General features: G+C 43.6%; 1 protein-coding gene across 2 annotated transcripts in view; it reads right to left on the bottom strand.

Moving 5' to 3' along the window:
• The window catches only part of RAB30 (RAB30, member RAS oncogene family), a 49,385-nt gene that overhangs the window by 18,585 nt on the left and 15,172 nt on the right, over window positions 1-15,628 (bottom strand). Inside the window, exon 1 of one of the 2 annotated variants that reach the window (XM_062567360.1) lies at window positions 6,788-6,842. The exons of the other annotated variant lie outside the window; for it this stretch is intronic. The gene's annotated coding sequence lies outside the window, so the exon portion shown is untranslated. Of the gene's footprint in view, window positions 1-6,787; window positions 6,843-15,628 lie in introns of those variants that run through there. 2 annotated transcript variants of the gene reach the window in all.

Consider the following 15,628-nt stretch of genomic DNA (forward strand, 5'->3'; position numbering starts at 1 on the left):
GCTGATGGTGAACAGGGACATAAGTCACTACACCACACAGACACCTCACCTTACCAGGGCCAAACTGCACTGCTAGTGACACAGCTCTGCTCCTAGTTTACTGAGCTGCAGCTATGGTCCCTGGCAAAATCTCACAAAGCGATGCGTGTCAGAGCAGCACAGATGAGGATTTAACCAGGCCTTGCTCTAGCAGGCAAGAACTAAGCAGTTCCCCTCTCTCTCAACATGGCGAAAGCAGGACCTTAGAAGTGCAAGTTCTAAAAACTTGTTCTCATTTTTGAGGGTTGTTATTTTGCACAATAATTCTATTTTTTATTTCCTGGCACTGGATAATAATCACATTACAAAAATGTCAACATTACTCTTAAAATCAAATTAAGTTTTTATATTAATATACAGTTTCAAGCTTTCAGACTAGCCAACATGAGAAAAAATGCAATCATCCATCAAAAGTTATTTACAAGCACTGCATAATTGTCTCTGGGATTCTTCAAAGCCTCAAGGGCATTGCTCCCTGGAGCAATTTCAGTTATATTATTTATACCCTAAACAAGCCAACATTCAAATTTATCTTCTCAGGAAGCTTAAAAATAAACTTCCGTGGCAGATCTTTAAGCTCTACATTCACAAACGTTAAACAGCTCAGACATACCCTAGAGTCATGTCTGATCCCCTTCATTAGGCTCCAAGACTAATCATACATGTTACTAACCTAGAACTGGAAGAGGAGCCAAGGCCGTAAAACAAGCAATACAATGAGCTTAAACACCAGAACTAAAGCGATGCAAAGAGGGTGCGGTGGAAGGGGAGGCAGAGAAGAGGAGAAAGAGAGCAAAGAAGAAAGGGAAAAGCAATTTGGGAAGTGGAGGGGACAGATGGGGCTGAACACCATTGCCCCCACTTGTCCTTTTCTCTCTCTCATCACTCCCACCCCAGTTATATAGGTGGAAGGGAGAACATTATCCCACTCCTATAGGCACCATCTCCAGCAGCATCACTCCCATTCGCACGGAGCACCTGCAGTCACCTCCTGGCCACAGATGGGCTGTGGAAACCCAGCTCCTGCTGCGTGGGCCGTGGGAACCTGCCTCCCACCGCGGTGCACGTGGGCCCTTCCCGCCGAGAATGCTCCCACCAACTCTCCAGCCCACAGAGACAGACGCTGACTGCCCTTCAGGGACGGACGGACAGCGAGCTGTCATCTTTGGCCGCTCACAACATTCCTGCTGGGTTGCGGGGAGAGGTCCATGCAGAGCCAGAGCCCTAGTTACAATTTCCTTGCTTTAAATGTGTAAGAAAATTGGTATTTCTCCTCTCTTGCATACACACACACACTAACCTATTGCACAGCCAACAATGAACAGGCACAAACATTGCATCAGTTACTGCTATGAAACCCTCTTGCTTCTGCACTTTGAGCCTTTTGGCCAAGTGACCTTTCCTCCAGGCTCGGTCACAAATCCAAGCAATTCCCTCTCTCAACAGAGAACGCACGTCTCAGCCTCGGTCCTTGCCCTCTGCAATCAGGGAGTGCAGATCTCGCAGAAATACATCACACTATGTTTTTAACACAATTCAGAGGTCAGGTTTTTCATACCCTTGGGGCCCAGCTCTGCTCCATTTCACCACAGCCCATCAGTATTTTTCTACAGTTAGTCATTCTAATTTGACCAAAAGACTGGTCAGACTCACCTGCAATTAATATTCACCCAAGTAGCAGGTGCATTCACCTTTTCTTCCCCGCTGTGTCTGTGCAAGATGACACAAGCTAGTGTCATCTCCTAAAGAAACATCTACAAAAGGAGGCACAAAAGCCATGGGCTGCCTTCTCCCTCGTTGCTAACACAATGGCAGAAACTTGCCAGACCTTCCCACTTCACCCAGCATCTCAATTACTAGAAACTCTCATGTGAGCATGGTCAGCAGGACATGGCCTTTTGTTTTAACTGGCCATGGGGTCTTCAGTGCCTATAAATGGGAGAACAGTACAGCTGATGGAAGAACAAGGTACTCTCTCACCTGCTTCTCCTGTTCACCATGTGCCACAAGGCAAGAAATCGTAATCTGCAATAAATACACACTCCAGGGAATAGAAATTACAAATACGTTTTAGTTTACTCCCCAATGTGATTTCTTCTCCTTGCATTTGCTCCATTCTTTGCTCTACCAGTTCTCCCAGATCCAACTCAGTTTATTTCCTAGGGTTTTTCATTGCAGTTTCTGCCATCTGAACTAGTTTAACCTTATTTCTGCAGTGTTTTCTCACCCACGGATTTGGGTGGGTACAGAGGGTTCCTCCTGATCTCTGATTGCATGACATAAGATGGACTCTGCCCATGCCCTCCTTAGTGTCTTTTGGGTAACAAAGAAGTGGTAGAAATACAGGGCAAAGATTCAAAGGTTATCTGGGAAACAGTAATCACTTTGGAGTGGTGAAGCTCTCCTTTGCCCTTCTTCAACTTCTATGTCAGCATCACTCTTCGCAGAACCTCAGCTCAAACTGCACAAAATACACATCACTTATGAGCAAGGTTGATGTCAAGAAATCTCTGGCACTTCTCTCTGGACTCCATTGCTTCAGGAAGACTGTTCCCCTCTAGGCCTGGTGAGCAGGCTCTGTGATAATGAACTCACTCCAGTCATTTTGGCTTATGAAGCCAAAAGTAAAAGTTGGAGGCTTCAAAGGAGCAGGCTTTCTCAGGTCAACCACAAGGTGTGCCAATCTCTGTCTTTTGCTCTCCTCAATGATCACAAAATAACTTGTGTTCAGGAAACAAGATGAACAGAGACCTCAGTCTGAAGTCAAAAGCTTTTTTGTCTGAGAGAGCACATTTGTTTTAGACTAGCAAAACAGGTGCAATCTGTTACAGCTACACCTCCTTGGTATCTCAGTCCCTCTCTAAATTATAGAGGTCTGTGAGTCTATGGAGCAGCAGTTCCTACCTCTGCTGGTCCAGGCGACAGTATAGATGACAGGTAGGGACATAATCTTCTCTCCACATCAGTCTCACCTAGAGGCTTTCATTTCCTGTAGCTTTGAGAAGTTTCAGAAGATTTCACAGGCATGTCCTGCTTACAACCCATAGTTTGGGGACCGCTGCTGTCAAATTTTTGCATTACCAGAACACGTTTAATTTAGACAAGTGATGCAGATCCATGCACAATCTTAGGTGGCTATCCACAGCCTACAGTTCAATCTACATTACAAAGGCAGTACCACATGAGGTGGTAAGAGGTGAAAATGAGGCACTAAAATATGCCATTTATTTCTTTGGACTACAACATACCACAGACAAAGCCAGGAATACAGATAATTTGAATTCCAGTCCAGAGTTCTATCCCAACTCACACCCTTATGGTATTTTGGAGACCTATTGCTTCAATTCAACACAGAAAAAGAACCATAGAATCAGAAAGGTTGGAAGGGACCTCTGGAGATCACCAAGTCCAACCTCCTTGCTCAAGCAGGGTCACCTAGAGCACATTAAACAGGGTTGCATCCAGACAGGTTTTGAATATCTCCAGAGAAGGAGACTCCACAGCCTCTCTGGGCAACCCGGTCCAGGGCTCCATCACTCTCACAGGGAAGAAATTGCCCCTCACGGTCAGGCGGAACTGCCTGTGCTTCAATTTCTGCCCACTGCCTCTTGTCCTGTCACACGGGACAACTGAAAAGAGCTCGGCCTCGGCCTCTTGAAACCCTCCCTTTAGGTACTTATACGCACTGTCTGCGACCTCTTCTATCTGCTATATCTTTAGTTGGTCAGAGCAGGACTTGATGCATTTACATAATCCTTATTGAACAGAGATTCTGTTCTTCATTATCCAACAGCTATAAAGACAGGCAATCATTCAACAGCTACAAACAAAAGGCAACTTACCTAAACTACCGAAATTCAAACAGTAGTAGTTACGTATATAGGTATAATTCTGAATACGTTTGTGATATTAGCAGGAAATTCAAAGCTAAGGCTAATATTTCAACTAGAAAAAATATTTCTTGTAGGCCAGGAAGTTGCCAGGAACTCAGATTTGGACCTGCTGTTGTATTACATAACACAGGCTAAAATATTTCATTTTGAGAAACCTGCTAACCTAAAGAGACTCCTTGCACTTGGCAAACAAGTTCCCAGCTCATACTCCCTCTGTGAACAAGCTGCTTGCAGAATCTAGTCTTTCCCATCTCCTTCCCATCTCAAATGGGCAGGAGAGCATTTTCCCAGTTACCAGCACACTGGGAGTCACGCCGGCCAGCATTAACCACTCCTCTTCCTCAAGGACTCTCGTTTATCTAGAGGAGACAGGACAGAAATGGATCTCAAGTACAGAAATGCTGTAACTCTAAGTGGAATTTCCCTAGGTAGAAATCCATATGTATTAATGCATTATGCATTTTTTTTATGTTCATGCACTACCTGCAGACTATTTGCACATACACAGCAAACCTAGCAACTCCAGGATGCAGCAGGTTTATAGCTCAACAGTTGACAAACGCAGGCACAGCAAATCCATCTGACCCTTCCAAGAAGCGTGAGGCTACCAGGCAAGCAGCACAGGGACATGTAGGATCTCCCTACATGCAGACACCAGTTGGGACTGGTTCACAGGTGTCCATTTTCCAAAAGTCTAGACAAATCTTTTTTAAAAAAATCTGCAAATTGCACCCAGACTTTCCAGCTGGAAAAATATCATTTTGGGAAAAAGTTCAGCCCTGCCCAATAATTTTATTTGGAAACATTCCTGCTTCTCAACCCATTGCTCAATACATTTCTCCTATGGAAATCCAGGTGGCTTTCCTGCCTAAGTGGCAGGTATAAGTTTATATGCACCACAAGGTATGATCTGTCTCACAGAGACAGTCCTATAAATAATTTTTAAAACTCCAAAATTGCATAGTTGGATTTAATGGCTGTGCAGAACACAAAGTCTCTCCCCTTGCCTCTTTTGCACACCAGGGAAAATCTGCAACTCACTGAACTACTGTGGTCAGACCTTGGTTCATACACTACATGGCTCCCAGGAGCTCATATATGTGCTAAGGAGCAACTCATTGATCGAGGATTAAGTATTTTCACCATAAACTAATAGGTAAAAACAGCATAAATAACATTTCAAATAAAAAGCCTGGGAAAGGAGCCCTGCTTTTCTCTTCAGGGTGAACGCTTGGCAGGAGCGTAACATTCAGCTGTGATGCCCACACTCGACACGAGAGTGCTCAGGTTTGCCATGAGCCATAGCTGGGCACCAAGTCTTTTTTTAATTATTGGAGACAACAGACTGCAGAACGCTACCTTGGTTTGCATGTTTTATCCTAATGCTCTAGGTCACAGATCTCATATTTCACATGAAAGACCAATCCTTGATCTTTCACACAGTATTTGCATTGCCCTAATATCAAAACAAATTCATGCCCAAACTGTCCACCATTGGGTGAAATCTTTGAGGGAGCTCTACCAGTAGAAGTATCAAGAGCCAGATTAACATACGTCCCCAAACATTTTGGGGAGGACAGTGGAACAGTTAGGGAAGTTTGGCTTCAACATGTCCCTGAGAGGCAGGGAGGGACTCTGGTCTAGTCTCAGTCCCACCAAAGACTCATGAGCAATCAGGTAAATCACAGCTGCTGTGGTCCACTCTCCTATCTTCTGGAGGGAGGAGAGACTTGACGACATTTGTAAAACACTTCTAATGCAAGGGGCTATGGAAATGCAAAATATACAGACAGCAAGCTGTAGTCTATCAAATATATTTTAGGCTTAAACTAGTAATCAACAATTGATTCTCCTCACACAGATCAGTTACTGCTAAATTCTGTGTTATTTAACGAAAACATGAGAGAGCGAGGAAAGGAGAGAAAGGTAGAGAGGACAGAACTTGCAAAATTACAAACGGATTTTTTTTTTCCTTTCTATAGGATTGAAAAGATGCTGAAGCACAGGTTCACAATTCCACATTAGCAGCTGACCAAACAACATACAAGAAAAAGCACTCCCAGCACACATACCATTTTAGGAAAACTGTTTTCAACAGCCCCACACTTCATTTACTGACACAATCTGGGTTCCAACTACAGAACGTCAAATCAGCCAATGCAACCTTAATATACTCTTACAAACACCTTTCAAGACACTTGTGGACATGGATACTCAATAGTGCATGCTCAGAACAACACTGCATCACTTTGGGCCACGTCTGAGCAAGCCATTCAGCCACCAAGGTGTATGAGGTGCAGTGACTCCAAGGCATTTGTATGGAAGAGGTTAAAAACAGCCAGCACAGCAGCAGGGCAGACTTTCAAGTGTGGAAAACTGCGCTGCCAGAAATCCAGCCAAAAATGCCTTTATCTACTCAAATACAACATTTTCTTCCCCAAGGACAAAAAAAAAAATTATATATATATATAAAAGCTACAGCCAAATGTTTGCTGGAATGTATCTTGCATGGCAAAGCCAGGAAAGCTTCATATGGCCAATTCTCTGCAACAGAAGATAAAGCTTTCCTTCCAAAAGCTGCCATTTTAAAAGGCTGCCATCCCCCACGGGTAAGCCAAAGGGAAAAGCAGCAATGCCACCTCTTGCTACCTCTTCCTTCTCCTTCCCTGCAACCATCATGCAATTCCTGAGGGACATACAGCCCCCAAACTTCCTTGCCTCCCAAAGGGGATGGACTGAGGATGCCATTTCTGCTCCAGCACTGAGACCTGGCCACCAAAATGGGGAAACCTATAAGTTAGGTGAGAATTACTCAGTTTTTAGGAACCCGAAAGCAAGAACAGGTCTAGCCTCACATGTGCTCTCCACGTTGCTGCCCAAGCAAGGTCTCCGTAAACTCCAGCTCCGCTGGTGGAAAGCATATGTTGTGAAGTCTGCAGGATGGCAAAGCAGAAGTAGGAATGATTCACCCCTGGTATGCAAGAAAGCTTTGTGCGGTGACTGGGTAAAAGGCAAGGAGTCTCATGATGCATTAGTTGCTGGGTAGGCACACTTTGGAGTGGAGCTGCGGCTGTATGTGAAGATATTTTGACACTGTGTAACAGAGCCCTGATGAAATGCTTGTAAGATTAGACTCCACATGATACCAAGGTTTTTGATAAGATACTAGAAAAGCTATCACAACTAAAGGATCTTGATAAAATATTTGTAAGGCCATTGTGACCGCAAATGTGGAAGTAGCATAAAAGTAAGTATGTTACTAACCACTGACATCAGGCTCCATAAATGTATTATGAAATATAAATGAGTACGTGCATTAGATATTTTTATAAACTATGTCTAAGGACATTTTTTGAATTTTAACCATAGTGATATATCTCACTGCTGTTGATCATCTTGTTCTGATTGTGCCAGAGGCTGTGGTATAAAAGAATAAAAATCTTTGTTAATGAAGTTTTGTTTTGTTAGAATGCTTTTTAATGTTAAAGAATAAAAAGCTACTAATTCCACCTCTTGATTTCTGCTCAAGTAAGCTCGTGATTTACCAGGGTTTACACCACTTGCCAAACCTAGTAAAAATAAATGGTCATTAAGCCTTATCTACCCTTATTTTTAATGTCCAAGCTGCTGCCAGTAGGTACATGAATCTTGGGCTGGGTCCATGTTGCACTAAGCCACACTATGGTAGGGGCATACTAGGCTAGCGTCAAGCAGCCTTGAGGTTTTGGGTTTTCTTAGCTGCCTTGGTTCACTTTGACACCATGGGTGGGTGGCCAAACCCCACATCTTACTGAGAGTTGAGGCTCCATCATAAGTGCAGGCCTATGCTTGTTTCACAGCATGAAGATATCAGAGAGCTTAAACCTGTCTGAGACCCTCACATTTGGTCTCACCTAAGAAATCTCTCCTTGCTGACTCTGGCAACTGTTTAGGAGGGTAGATGTGGGGGGTACAAGTCTAGGAAAGGCATTTGATCTGTTATAGATAAAAAAAATCACGGTTAATGGTAGCTAACTCTCTATAGTAGAAGTCCATCAGCTCAATACAGTTGAACTTTCAGAACATCAGCAATGAAACCTACTAACAAACATTCATCACAAGCACTGGCACAAGCATGTATTTATCTGAACTGTACTAGCTGCAGATGTCCAGTGGAGCTTCACCTGGGAGAAACCTGTCCCACACAATGTTATCAGTCACCTATAGATAGCCACCAACATAAAACCAGTACCACCACTCCCTTGGGTTAGGCTCATGCTAGAGATGCACCATGTACATCAGCCCAGATATGTTAGCTCATCGTGTGGGGTATAAGCAAAGAAACCAAAACCATACGTTCCCCAAGAGACTGTTGTGTTAAAAGAAGTCATTGGTACAACCCTAATGAGAAAGGGTCTATTTTTCCTTTGCATAAAGAGGTGGTGGAGCTACATTGGGAATGACTCTGCTAAATGTGCTTGAGGGCTTCACAACTCTTACGTGGACTGAAGCAATGGCACAGACAGCAAATGGACCCTTGTTCTAGGCAAGTCAGGGTCTTCCAACACTACAAGCATCTACAATGTGAGCTGGAGGGATGATGGGGTAGTCAGACATCCTTGGGGGGCCTGCAGGCTGGGATGACATCATGTGAGTGCTCCTCAGCTGCTTCAGTGCAAAGTTTTGGGTAAGTAACCCCTGAAGTGCGTGAGAAATCCAGACATGGTGTGCTGCAAACTTTCAGGCAGGTCACTGAAACTGAAAACAGGCACAAATAAACCATTTCAGCTGCTTACAAAGTGACTAGGCTCCACGGTGTTGTTTCTGGACCAGGCAGAGAAAGGGCTGACAGAGACCTGCCACACAGATGGCCACCTTAGGGTGGCAAGGAGACTCTGATCTTTGCTGATGGTGACCTCCACCAACCTAAATTTGGCAACAGGGACAGGTGGAAGCAATAGTTGAGCAACACCCAAAGGCAAGATGTGGCATCACTAAAAGTTTTTGGGAGCAGATGAAGAAAAATTGAGGCTTACAAAGGGGCACCAAAGAAGCACAGGAATGGCAAAGGATTTTTGCTACTTTGTGTAGTAATGCAAAAAATAAAAACTGTCACTGCTGTATTAAGATGACAGCTGCTGTTTGTTCAGAAGGCAAAAAAGCAAATAGCTTTCAGCTGCTGGCTCCGAGACTAGGGACAGACAGCAGATCTAAAAGCAGCTTTTCAGACTACAGGTAGCAGCTTGCCAGAGAAATAATAATAAATTAGGAATACCAACAGTAAAGAAAAGAGCTAACAAACAAGATAAAAGTCACTGCCTGTCTCACACACCAGTCCTGACATCAGATTTCATCCATTTACTTTACTGTGCTAGCATTCAGACAGCTACATCTCTGGAGGAGCAGACACAGCACCTATTTTTCATTTATATCAAATTCAGTGTGCTTCCTATATCTCCAGATCTCTGAAAAGGAGACAGATATAAGCTATGTCCTATTAGACAGTTACATGCACTTGTGTTAGCAGTTCTCTTAAAATAGCAAAAAAATCAAAGTCAAAACTGCAAAAAGCCAAGATGCTACAGCTGTAAGAACTGTACGTGCACTGTCAAAGCTGCAAAAATTTAAAAAATGTTTTCCTGAAGCACTTGGACCTATAACACCTCAGTAACAAAGCTTTTCCAAGGCAATTCCTTGAGGAAGTTTTCTCCAGCAACAAGCACAAAGCTCTGTTAGAGTAAGAATTAGCCCAGTACAGGTAACCCACCTTAAATCATAGCCTTTTGCATTTGGGATTTCTGGAGCAGCATCTTCCCAGTGACTGGAGAGCAAACAGGAGGCTGGAACACCATGCTGCCCTCCGCTACCGTCTCCACGCATGGCCTTCAGCAAATCATTTCACTGCTTGGTGCTTTCCTTTACCCATAGGTAAAATGGAGCAACACAATTACAAAATGGTATTTTGCAGAGCGGTAACATCTACCATTTCTCAGTACTTTACCCTGAAGATGCGGGAGGCTCAGGTCAGGCATAACAGCAGCCAGTTCAAAACGCACTTAAAAATAAACTGGCCGTGTTCATCTCGCTATCTTGTTTGCCCCTGCCCTCAGAGTTTGTACAGCAGTAAGAGAAACCTCATGTGCCATTGCCACTTATAGACTAATTCAAGAGCATACAGCCTGCTACAGAGCAGGAAAAGGTGGGTTTCAGGGGATCTTTTTTTTTAAACACATGCTTATACAGGGACATACAGGGATGTCAACCCTCGAGACCATGTTTTGTTGTAAATCAGCCAGAGCCGCTCTTAATTACATCAGCAAAAATTTGGGGAGACTGTCGTCTTCACTGAAGCTACTCCCGACTGAAATACAGCTAACGAACAGGACTGGTGCCACAAAATCAACCTGACATCCACAATTCCTGCTCTTTGCAGACACATCCCAGAGCTTCGTCATTATAGGAAAGTATCTTTTCTGTAACTAATAGCTCCATAATGGTCATTTCATATGAGAATGGCTCCTGAATAAGATTTTAAGGATACCGCAGGTCTCTTCATAGAAAAGAGAAAGATATTTATGTTCTGGCCAAATTTCAGCTCATATACTAACATCTGCCCTCCCCATCCCCATTCCCCTCATAATTTTAGTTCGTTACAGTACTTTTTGCTTGTCCTGAACCACTGCAAGAATGCAGTTGCTTCTCCAGCACGGCTATCTGCTGCTAAAGCTTCATTTCAGCTCTAGGCTAGTTGTGTTTCAAGACACTGCACAGGTTAAAGTCTAAACTAAAAAATCCTGAAGGCAAAAGGAGAGTTGTTATTGGGACCCTTCTACTCTAGATTTCCCACCACTGTAAACAGACGTTCTAGATTTTCCTAGGTAGGCAGCACTATATTACATATAGCAGCACATAAGATTGAGAGATGGTCCTTCAATCTCTTGGCAGGAACCTACTGAAATTTTGACTTCTTCGATATTAGGAAGCAGAAAAAAATTATTTCCTTTTGTTTACTTAAAGCAAGTAGCTTCAGCACCGAGGCCACCATGACGTGCACAGTCCTGGGCCTTGCTGCCACTGCCCAGCTACAGGAATGCAAGCAGAGCTTGCACACAGCTTTACGGTCGTGGGGACAGGAGCTGGTATATCTGCAACTTGTTTGTGACCATTTATTTTTGTTCCTTAGCAACAGAGCAGTTCTTGAGTTTTTCTGTTTTGAATCTATATTTGGTGTCCTGGGGAAATTCCTCAGCAGAAGACAGCAATTTTTAAATGGCACAATAAACAGTGGGAAATCAAGTGTGCTGATGATGACTGCAATCCGGGGCTTTTAGTTAACGTGAAATGCTCAGACCCGGAGCTAGTGAGAGCTCTCTCATGGACCTCAATGGCAGCAGAATCAGGCATCAAGAGTTGCATCTGTTACGTTTTCTACCTTTGCTAAACTTCACCCTGATGTAAGAACACAAGGGGATTTATTGGGTTATAAAGCCCATCTCTAGAGCCCTTTGGGTGACATGCAGACCAACACCTCCCTGAATCTCCCCACCACTAAGCAGCACTCACAGGTCTCATGACAATTTGGCATTTGCCCTGTGTAAGCCAGGACTCGGGTATGGGTAATGCCACCATCTCGGAGCAAAAGAAGAAAAAAGGTTTCAGTACAATACAACAATTCTGAGCTAAGACACTGCTCTTAACATGAATCATGGAAATATCAATATCCCTCCAGTCTCTACGGCCCCTGAGCAAGCATGCAAATTAAATTCTACCTAATCTACATGAGAAAAACAAATAACACCTGATGTTTCCCAACTCTGTGAGCAACATGGCCTTTAAAAACAGATTTAATCATAGGAAGGATAGCAAAATCGCATAGCTCTGCAGTTTCATGGGTTGTCATGGCAAATGAAAATCCCTGACTCTCCAGCTTGTGTGTTTTGGAGGAAAGGGAAAAACAAAATGCCTTTTTTCATGACTAGAAAGGAATGTTTTCCTAGCAATCATTCTGAACCCACTCTATGCTCTATACACACAGCTGCTATTCCCAGGAAAAATGTTTGCTCTCCGACTTACTGAAGAACCACCCGAAAGTCAGCGAATACAGGCAATTCAGCATAAGCAGACATGCAGAAACTGGTAATGAGAACCACGCGCTTTTATTTGTGACGACTTCTTGCCTGCCAAAGAGACAGTGCTGAATTAACCACCAGGATCTCAGCTGCATCAAGGGAGCTCACTGGGGAGGCCAACAAGGTACCACATCAAGAGAACCGCACAGCTTCCCAGGTTTCCTCTCCCATTCCCATATGCCCCAGGAAATTCAGTATCACGGCAGCATTTCTTGCCGTACATCCAGTAATAGAAGCTGCTTGAAGTAAAACAAGAATATAGGTATTTCTGCATCTGTTTTAATCTGAGTAGAGGCAGGACATAATTTGGCTGTAACTTCACCAGCCGGCCCCCGGAGAGTTGCTTTTTTCCCCAACAACGCTGCACCGCCTTTTGTTCTTTGGCTGGGCGCTAAAAGGTTGGAAGTCCAGGACATCCACATGACAGATTTACATCATCCATTCCGCCATGAGGCTTATTCAGTCACGTTTACTCTCAGCCCTTCCCCTCCTGCAAATCTTTTTTGGTACTGGGCTCCAAGGCAAGGCCTTTCGTCTTGAAGGAACAATGCGACCCTAAGGAATAACGGTTATTACATGGTGTTGTAAGTGGTGCTTCTCTGTGGTTGGGATTTTTTTATACCACACTTCCCTGCCCTTATCCGTACAACGGCATGGAGGAGACCAGAAGTTGCACAACTGCACACATGTGATTTGCTGGAAAGCAACCCATTCTTTAATCAAAAACACAAGGCTCCCTTACTTATATTCAAAACTCCACCACCCCACTCAGAAGATCTGCATCTGTACATCAAGGGCAATATCTGACCAAGGTGATCAGCATTTACTACCACACACTATTGAAAAGATCTTGTAGCTACGAGAACCCAACTGGACCAGGCTCCTCCTTACCCTTCATCTGCAAAACTCCTCATCGAGTTGCAACTGGGGATGGCAGGACAAATCAGTTAAAATTAGCAAGCTTTTAACAAGGATAACCAATTTGGATACTTTACTTCTTGGATAGGAGGCAAAAGAAAGAATCATAGAATCAGTAAGGTTGGAAGGGACCTCTGGAGATCATCTAGTCCAACCCCCCTGCTCAAGCAGGGTCACCTAGAGCACGTTAGACAGGGTTGCAGACAGGTGGGTCTTGAATTTCTCCAGAGAAGGAGACTCCACAACCTCTCGGGGCAACCTGGTCCAGTGCTCCATCACTCTCACAGGGAAGAAATTCCCCCTCACGGGCAGGCAGAACTTCCTGTGCTTCAATTTCTGCCCATTGCCTCTCGTCCTGTCACATGGGACAACTGAAAAGAGTTTGTTCTCACCTCCTTGACACCCTCCCTTTAGGTACTTGTACACATTGATAAGATCCCCCCTCAGGCTTCTCTTCCCCAGGCTGAAGAGGCCCAGCTCTCACAGCCTCTCCTCATAGAAGGTTCCTCATCTTTCTCCTCCCCAGTTGAGCATCTCCTAGGACAGGTTGTGGTGCGGGCTGCTGGCTACCAGCCCAACCTTTTGTGTAGGAAGTGTCCACAGGCCAACATCAAGCATGGGACAAATGGATTTCCATGATCACTATTCAGCTTCAAACCACAGCAAATCTACCCGAAGTCTCATATGTTAACCCTTACCCTAAGCCACACCTCAGATAGGAAATGTTGAGGTTGCTAAAAATCATTGGAACTACAAGCATATTGCAGGAGACAAGGAGGCTCTAGCCATTAGCCTACAAAGTCAGGCAAAAGTACAGAGGACAGGGCCTTCCTGCACAGGACAACGGGACAGAATACCCTTCAGCATCCCTTCCCTGCAAGGGTTTCTGGCGAGCACATTCGATCCTCTGGCTGCTTGAGGTCTGGAGCATTTTTGAATTCCTACGCAAGTGGGTGGATGCTGGAAGCGAGCAAGAGGACAAAAGGGGAGTTAAAAAAGTTATGTTGAGAAAGACAAAGGAAAATAAGAAAAACAAAACCAAGTAAGAAAAATCCTTTTATTAGGCTGGAGTTGCTTGACAGTGCTGGAGCACAGAATAAACACAACTTCAGCCCTTTATGCTATAAGGATATGACAGAGTAAGTGTTTTTTATCCTGGAGCAGGAGGCTTGGTCCTGAGGCTACTGCCAGCTAGTTACAAGGAGGTTTTCAAGTCTTAACAGACAATGCTGCAAGATGGGGTTTTTCTTCTTTTGTATTTTTGTTTTTCTTTAAAAGTGTTTCAGTCAAAAAAAGACTGCATTATCAGCTTCTTTTATACATATAAATGTACTCTGACATTTTTCTTTAGGAAATGGCTTATCAAAGGAAGTGGCATGTAACAGACTGCTTGTGCCTTTGTGCAGATGTGGAACATCTTATGTTTGTTTCTTGCAGCTCCCTAATTTTATACAAAATAATTCAAAGTGCCACCATTTGCTCGTTAGCAGAATGGGCAGCAGACTGCCCAAAAGCAAGAATATTTGCAATTCAATACCAAACATAAGGCATTTTCGTTTAGTAAAGCAAAGACTTCCCTCTTAAGGTTTCAGCTAGCCGTCTATGCTATCAAACACAACCAGAGCCTTACGGTTCCAGCATAGTGCACTTCCACGAAGCATAAGGCCATGCAAAAGCACCAGACTGCGCTGCACAAGCTGCCATTAGAGTTACGATTTCAATTCTGATGAAGTCTAGAAAGGAGAGCCTTCCCCTAGAAGGTATTTCTATAATATATACAACTTTCAATTTGCAACAGAATATCCGAGATGGCACCATAAAATCAAGAAAATAACAGATTTATCCTCACAGCAGGGAAAACAAAGAGCAAGAGAAGTGAGAACACTGGATGGTTTTTCTGGCTCTGCCAGCAATGGCTTGCATGACACGTCCTCTTACCTGACACTGGAGAATTTAAGCTTCCACATGTGACAACAGGCCATATAAGCAGTCTCAAACTGGTGCTGTAAGACTAAAATCATGCACTCTGCAAGGCTCTGTTAGGAACTTTTGCAGAAGCATTATCTTAACACCTAAGTTCAAAAGCAGATTTACAACATCATTGATTTCCTCCCATCTTCTCTCTGAGCACAGGGTGTTTGCAAAGGCTTACACAAATTTGCAACAAATTAATTCCCGTCAGAACAAATGAATTCCAGCTTCAAACTCTTTTCAGTCTATTCTGTTCTTCCATCTAACATCAGTGCAAGGGATGACACTAAACACCAGGTATTTTCAGAATTAGCATGTCACTTAACATATTGCTCCCCCTTAACAGATTGCCCCATGCTCCCTTTCAGCATAAACATCTCAACATCTCTGCAATTCTCACATGCAGAACAACTTATATTTAGCCAAGTTAAAGCAGCACTCGATATATATATGATAACAAGCAGAAGAGAAGCTATTGCAGTGGTAAAGAATACAAGAATGGTAACAAGGCTCATGAAACAGGGTTCCTCCAGAGGTACTTGCTTAACCGGCAGCACCCCAAATTGCTACACTGAGAGGTAATATTTTATAGCTGTAATACCTAGGTTTAAATATATATATATATATATATAGGTAGAAAAAAAAGTCCTGCAAGGCAGTTTCCGATGATGGCTATAAAAGGAAGCAATAAAGGATATA

The sequence above is a fragment of the Rhea pennata genome, chromosome 1 (assembly GCF_028389875.1).
Source record: "Rhea pennata isolate bPtePen1 chromosome 1, bPtePen1.pri, whole genome shotgun sequence".
NCBI classification, from domain to species: Eukaryota; Metazoa; Chordata; class Aves; order Rheiformes; family Rheidae; genus Rhea; species Rhea pennata.